General features: G+C 42.0%; 1 pseudogene; it reads right to left on the bottom strand.

The window, feature by feature from the left end:
• Positions 1 to 5,352: 5,352 nt before the first annotated feature.
• LOC103254021 lies at positions 5,353 to 5,834 on the bottom strand (annotated as a pseudogene).
• Between the last annotated feature and the right edge of the window lie 1,228 nt (positions 5,835 to 7,062).

The following is a 7,062-nucleotide window of genomic DNA, read 5'->3' as shown; positions in this document are numbered from 1 at the left end:
TGTATATATTTAGAAGATATATGGAATATATATTAATTTAGGTAATGATAAACTACTGTCCCAACTAAAGCTAAAGTGTTTTGGTATAAATTCTCTCCCACCTTTTGGCTGGCCTTTCCAAGGAATGATGCCATAGTGAAGGTTTAATACTGGTCTCTGATTCTAGAAAGTTAATGATTCATCAGCAGCTGTAGCTAGGTCAGCCTTGGTAATAAAGTTTCCATGTTGCTGGACCTCCTAACCACCATGGCCACTTGGTTCATAGGTCCCTTATATATGTACTGAAGTGACTGAGGAGAGACTGACTCAGCCCAAGGACAAACGGTCTCATGCATTGGTTGTTGAATGCCTCTTCTAGGAGGCTGTTTTCCGATGAAAATAAACATGAGATAAATGATAAATATGACTGGTGCCTAGTCCTATAGGTTCAGCACGTGTCCTCCCTAGAATTCTTTGTAATTGATTGTACAGTCTTTTTCTTCTAGGCTCCAGAGTAATGAGCTGATTCATTTTCCAATGCCCAATAGTTAGCATCTCTCTATACCTCAGACAGTCTTTCCCCCCAAATGAAGGGGATAACTAAGTATACTACTTGAAGCTTTGCCTACTGGAAGATTTCCCCTAGCCACTGTCCTTAAGGGCCACTCTATGTGTAAATATAGTGTGGCAGATGTCTTCCAGTCAGTACCAAATAATCACATCGACCTAACTGAGTGCCAGGTCTGAGTCATTTTCTCTTCTGTCAGTTAGTCATAGGATCCTCCACCATGAGGTCCTATGAGGTCACAGGACTGGGTTGAGGGAGAGGTATCAATGCAACAGAGAAGGGTGCCATGAGAATTTGGATCATCTTTTAGTGTAACTTATGTGTGCCTTCTAGATCTGTTTGAACTCCTTTCAAATGTAGCCCTTCCATCATGTAACAGATGCCTCTCCTCCTGCCTGACCTTATGACTTGGTGGTTCTGACAATACTCAGCTCAGGATAGGCAGCTTTGATTACATGGTCACTTAATGTTCCATGGTTTGGTGCTCAGTGTTATCCAGGACTTAGTGTTGAAACCAGGAGCTGCTTTTCAAATGGCAATAGTTCTTTGCCACAGAGAACATGGCTTTGCTCCAGAACTGTAGAAGTTTGTGCTGCAGCTCTCCTATTGGGACTTTCTATAGACTTCAAGCAGCATTTTAATCCTACACAGATATGTCTGTGTAGAACCCCGTGACCCAAATGACAAGGTCGCTTGCACTGCAGCTTGAAACCACTGTAGAGCCCTCTCTCCTGGATGACTTTTGGGCTATCTGATAATTGGATCAAGACTGTATTCCCAGATAAGCTATATTCTATCTCCAAATTCGCAACAAGTCCACCATGTACTATACCCCTTTCTTTTTATTTTTTTTGAGTTGGAGTCTCACTTTGTTGCCCAGGCTGGAGTGCAGTGGCATGCTCACACCACTGCAGCCTCGACCTGCTGGGCTCAGGTGATCCTTGCACCTCAGCCTTCCAAGTAGCTGGAACTACAGGCACATGCCACCATGCCCAGCTAATTTTTTGATTTGTTGTAGAGACAAGGTCTCACCAAGTTGTTCAGGTTAGTCTCGAACCATGGGACTCAGGCAATCCTCTCACCTTGGCTTCCCAAAATGCTGGGATTATAGGTTTGAGCCACTGTGCCTGGCCTATACCTCTTTCTTAATTGAAATTGTGAGGTGAAACAAATTTTCCTTCATCTTAGGGGAGAGATGTTCTAGAATGCCTCAGATCACTGGCTTCCTAAAAATTCTACTCTTATGGGAAGCCCCTGAATCTTTGTGGGTTTATCTATAAACCTTTAACTTACCATGTTATGCTAAAGTAACTTTGGACATTAAAGAAACTCAGATTCCTCTTCCCAGATTCTTTTCCGCCTAGTAGTGTGTGGGAGCAAAGAGAGATGTGTTTAGAGAGATTCTGCCTAAACACTCCAGGATCATCTGAGTCATAAAACACTCAGTTCATTGGGAAGTGGCGGTGTGATTCCATCTGCCTCCAGAAACTGAATATAGTAGACCTGGTTCCACTTAAATGTCCTTTTTCTCTTATATGGCTAGCTTACGAAGTGGTACCTTCATGTGCTGCTGAGCCCTGCCTTAAAACTGATCATTAAAGGTGGGGTCTTCAACAAAATGACAAAATTCAGCCACAGTCTCCAGGCTCTGACTCACTTGCATCCTTGTGAAATTCAGCCCCTTGCCCCCCCCCTGAGGCAGTAGCCACTGGAAAGTTAATGATTCCTCATCTCTGAGATCCAGGTGCTGTCCTCCTGCGACTACAGGGACAGCAATCTTCTGTCTTGGTTATACCCAAGGGATCCACCTAGGATAACATACACAGATTCATATATAACAACCAAATTAAAAAGTAAGTTTGGGCTGATATAATTAATTCCATTTCTCTGTAGATACAAGGAAAGTCAGAGCCCCATAACTCTTTAACTGATCATGTTGTGCTCACTTTCCAGAACTCTTCTTTATCTGCCTCATACAAGGAGCTGAGTAGAGTAGGATTTGTGGTAATACAGAGGGAGTCATGAAGGTGGAGACCCAAAGTCCACATGGGCAGATATGGGCTAAGCTGGTCTCTTCTTGCTTTTGCCTTTGGCCCAGCCCCTGACTGGTTCTGTTCAGAGATTTGGGAGGTACCAAACAGTGTATAGTTAATTCAATCACCCAAATCCTCTCCCATTAGTTCAATTCAATAAATATTTACCAAGTGACTACAAGTTGCCACACAGTGCCCTAGGCCTAGGAAATGTAAATGTTGGTAAACAAATACTATGGAAGATGTGAGAGAGAGGGAAGGAAGGAGAGAGGAGGAAGGGAGGGAGGAAGGAAGGAAGGAAGGAAGGAAGGAAAGAAGGAAGGAAGGATGGAAGGAAGGAAGGAAGGAAGGAAGGAAGAATATCCTTAATATTTGAGAGTTATGTTTTTGGCAGTGCTCTAAAGAGAACCTCAATTACTGCAGTTGGAGGGAAGATTATGCGGAAGATCAGAAACAGAATTAATTGCAAAAGTAGTAGACCTTATGAGATGGATGATTTCATAATCTCAGCAAATTTCTCACGTCAGAATCACGGACTGAAGGAGTATGATCCTGAGATCCGGGATGGGAATACCTGGGTGGATGTGCTTGAGAACCTCGAATCCCAAAGATTCCTCTGAACTCTCTGGGCCTGGGGAAGTGGCTCACACCTCCTAACCCACCTACCTTTGCCAGGAGACAACAGTTTCTTCCTGAGTGAAGATCATGTAGAGGCCTCACAAAGAGATATGCCTTGAATGACGATATTTGCCTTCCTCAAAGTTTGCCTGAACTTAATCTCATGACTTCTAAGCCTATAGCTAGGTCAGGTCTCAACATGATCCAATCAGGCAAATATTGGCTGCTTCAGGTGAAAAAACATTATTTACCATAAATGTTGCAGTACTTGGATAATAATAAATAATAATGTCAGGAACTAGGAGAACATACCGAGAGTGGTTATTGAGGGTGCTGCAGTGTTGGAATATGACTAAATAAAGGAGGACTTATTTATATGATAACTCGGGATTTAATATCCAGGCATGAACACTTGCAAACAGTTCTAATATATTGCATAGATGACTCCTTGAAGCTTGGAAACAATATTAGTTGACAGCCAATGAAGTGGAGACACTGGAAATGTCTTAGCAGAGTATTGAAGATGTGGTCAAAAGAATCAGAGCAATGGATATTTTACAATGACAGAACCCATTGACTGATTGCATTCCCCTGGAGAACTAGAAGACACTTGTTATACAAAAGCAATGAGGAACATGCTAGTGAGAGGGATACTGGCAACTGAGATGCTCATGGTTGGGGTCTGTCTTTTAAGATAAGGTTTGTACGTTGAACCAATGGGGATTCTATGGTGCATAACCCTGATAGGTACAACACACAGGTTTTATAGGCCAGGCTTGATGATAGGGCAGACTGCTATGGAACATGACTTCCTAGTGTCGATATGGATGATAGGATTCCAGAATAGCAGAGTACAGTTGGTGACATTTAGTTTTGAGAGGCAAGGTAGGCAAAATTACCATAAAGTTCTATAAAACAAGAATGGCCAGGGGCCTGACTCAGAAATATCTGTCTATTCTGTTTATAGAAGTAAAGTTCTGTTTACAGAAGTAAAGCCTGCTCTAAGTTAACTCTCTTGCTCTCTGTCACAATATAGTCCAAAATATACTTGATTGTTAGACTATAGTCTACAATATATTTGATTGTTAGACTATGTATGGTTTTCACAGAAAACCATACGGATCTACTGTGTTGAAGATGTTATGCTATTTGGACCTGGTTGATCAAAAAGTGGCAAATATGATGCATGCTTGCGTGTCAGAGGGTGGGCAATAAACTCTACTAAGAATAAGGAGACTGCCACATTGTGGAAGTTTTTAGGTATACAGTGGTTTGAGATATACTGAGATATCCCTTCTAAGGGAAAGACAAGTTATTGCACCTTTCACTTCTTATCATCAAGACAGAAACAGAACACTTGGTAGGGTTCTTTAGAGTTTGGAATCAATACATACTACATAGGGGAGCCTTGGTGAGAGGGAGCAGTAATGACTTGGTGGCTCTGACAGTAGTCACCTCTTGATGGGCAGCCCTGGTCACACAGGTCCTTCATAACCAATAGTTTAGTGCTCAGTCTCTCACTAAGGTGATCTAAGCTATTGTGCTACTGAATAACAGATTTTTCAGTTGTAGAGACTGGTATGAACCCTCAAATGATGTTAACCAGGCAGTGGCAGGTGGATTACATTGAAATTCTTTCACCCTAAAAGCGGTAGCAATTCACCATAATGGGGATTAATACATATTTTGGGATTTGATTTGCCATCCTAGGCTACAGCACTTGACCAGTAGTACTATTCAAGAGTGTCTGATGTGTTCTCATGGGATTCACATAAAATGTCCTCATATTAAACATTGCATTTCACAGTGGAAGAGTGTGACAAGACCAGACAATCACGATCTTATCACATATCTCATCACTCAGAAATTCCCAACCCGATAGATCAGTGGAATGACAGGGTCAATTTAGGGATGATGCACTCCATAGTTGGGGTGCTGTTATTCAAGATAAGCAATATAGTTTTTTTTTGTTGTTGTTATTTAGTTTTTATTTCTCTGCAATCCAACTAGACGTGGAAGGGAATAAGGAAAATATGGAACCCAAAGAATCGTAACGAGAGCACAAAGATTATAGGGATACTGCGAGCAAACGGGATGGAGGGGGTGCTCTCCTGAGCTACAGCAGGTAATTTAAGATAAAACAAGTCAAATTTATTAGAGTTGTCCACAGTCAGCAATGGTGATCTTCTTGCTGGTCTTGCCATTCTTGGACCCAAAGCCCTCCATGGCTTGTACAACATTCATGCCCTCTTTCACCTTGCCAAAAACCACATGCTTGCCATCCAACCACTCAGTCTTAGTAATGCAGATGAAAAACTGGGAACCGTTTGTGTTGGGTCCAGCATTTGCCATGGACAAAATGCCGGGACCTGTATGCTTCAAGATGAAGTTCTCATCATCAAATTTCTCCCCATAGATGGACTTGCCGCCAGTGCCATTATGGCGTGTAAAGTCCTACCCTGGCACATAAACCCTGGAATAATTCTGTGAAAGCAGGAACCCTTATAACTGAATCCTTTCTCTCCAGTGCTCAGAGCATGAAAATTTTCTGCTGTCTTTGGAACTTTGTCTGCAAACAGCTCGAAGGAGACGCAGCCCAGGGGCTCGCCGTCGATGGCGGGTGGGGTTGACCATGGCTGAAGGGAAAAGGCTCAAGGCGGCAGCGTCTGCAAAGCCTAGTTTGTTTTTTATTTTAAAGATGTGGGGGTACAATTCAAGGCTAGGTATACAAATGTTGATTATGAAGGTACCCTTGTTGATGAGGTGTGTCCCTCTCTCCCCTAGCAGTTTCCCTCAACTGCCAATCCCACCCCCCACCCCTAACACTTTCTCTCAACTGCCAATTCCACTCCCCTCTGGCAGTTTTCCACTACTGCCAATCCCTTTCTTGTAGTATTATGATAATTGTTCAAGGTCTGCTTATGAGTAAGACCATATGGTATTCTGTTCTTTGTTTCTGTGATAGATCACTGAGTATGATAGACTCTAAATCCATCCAATTTGCTGTGAAGTCTATATGTTTGTCCTTCTCATTGGCTGCATAATATTTCATTATGTATATATATCACAATTTTTTTATGCAGTTGAGCTTCGATGTGCAGCATGGCTGGTTCCATGTTTTTGCTATTGTGAGTAGAGCTGCAACAAACATACGTGTGCAGGTGTCTTTTTTGTAAAATGATTTGAGTTCCTCTGGGTATATTCCCAATAGGGGAATTGCTGGTCATATGGAAGGTCAATTTCTAGTTCTTTCAGAAATCACCACACTCTTACAAAGAGGTTGCACTAGTTTGCATTCCCACCAGCAATGTAGAAACGTTCCTTTTTCTCCACATCCTCGCCAGCATCTGTTGTTGTTTTGTTAATGATGGCCATTCTCACTGGAGTTAGGTGGTATCTCAATTTGGTTTTGATTTGCATTTCTCTGATGATTGGTGAGGCTGAGCAGTTTTTCATGTGTCTGTTGGTGGCCCGTATATCTTTTTTGAGAAGTGTCTATTCATGTCTTTTGTCCTCTTTTGAAAAGGGCTGTTTGTTTTTTTCCTTTCGGCGCATTTGAGTTCCTTGTAGATCCTAGATGTTAGGACTTTCTCAGATACACAGTTTGCAAGTATTTTTTCCCATTCTGTGGGCTGTCTTCCTGATCTCTTGATGGTTTCTTTTGCTTTGCAAAAGCTCATTAGATCCCACTTGTCTTTTTTGATGAGATCCCACTTGTCTTTTTTCTTAAGAGATGGGCATTTAGAGTTCTGAAAAGAAATTGGCTGCCAGTTCCAATCTCCATAAGGGCGTCTCCTGTGTTTTCAAAGATTCTTATAGTTTGGGGTTTTATGTTTAGGTCTTTGATCCATTTAGAGTTGATGT

The sequence above is a fragment of the Carlito syrichta genome, unplaced genomic scaffold, assembly GCF_000164805.1.
Source record: "Carlito syrichta isolate Samal-C Ts95f unplaced genomic scaffold, Tarsius_syrichta-2.0.1 Scaffold262780, whole genome shotgun sequence".
Lineage (NCBI taxonomy): Eukaryota > Metazoa > Chordata > Mammalia > Primates > Tarsiidae > Carlito > Carlito syrichta.
The sequence above is the reverse complement of the archived record's forward strand: the minus strand, read 5'-3'. Positions and strand labels throughout refer to the sequence as shown.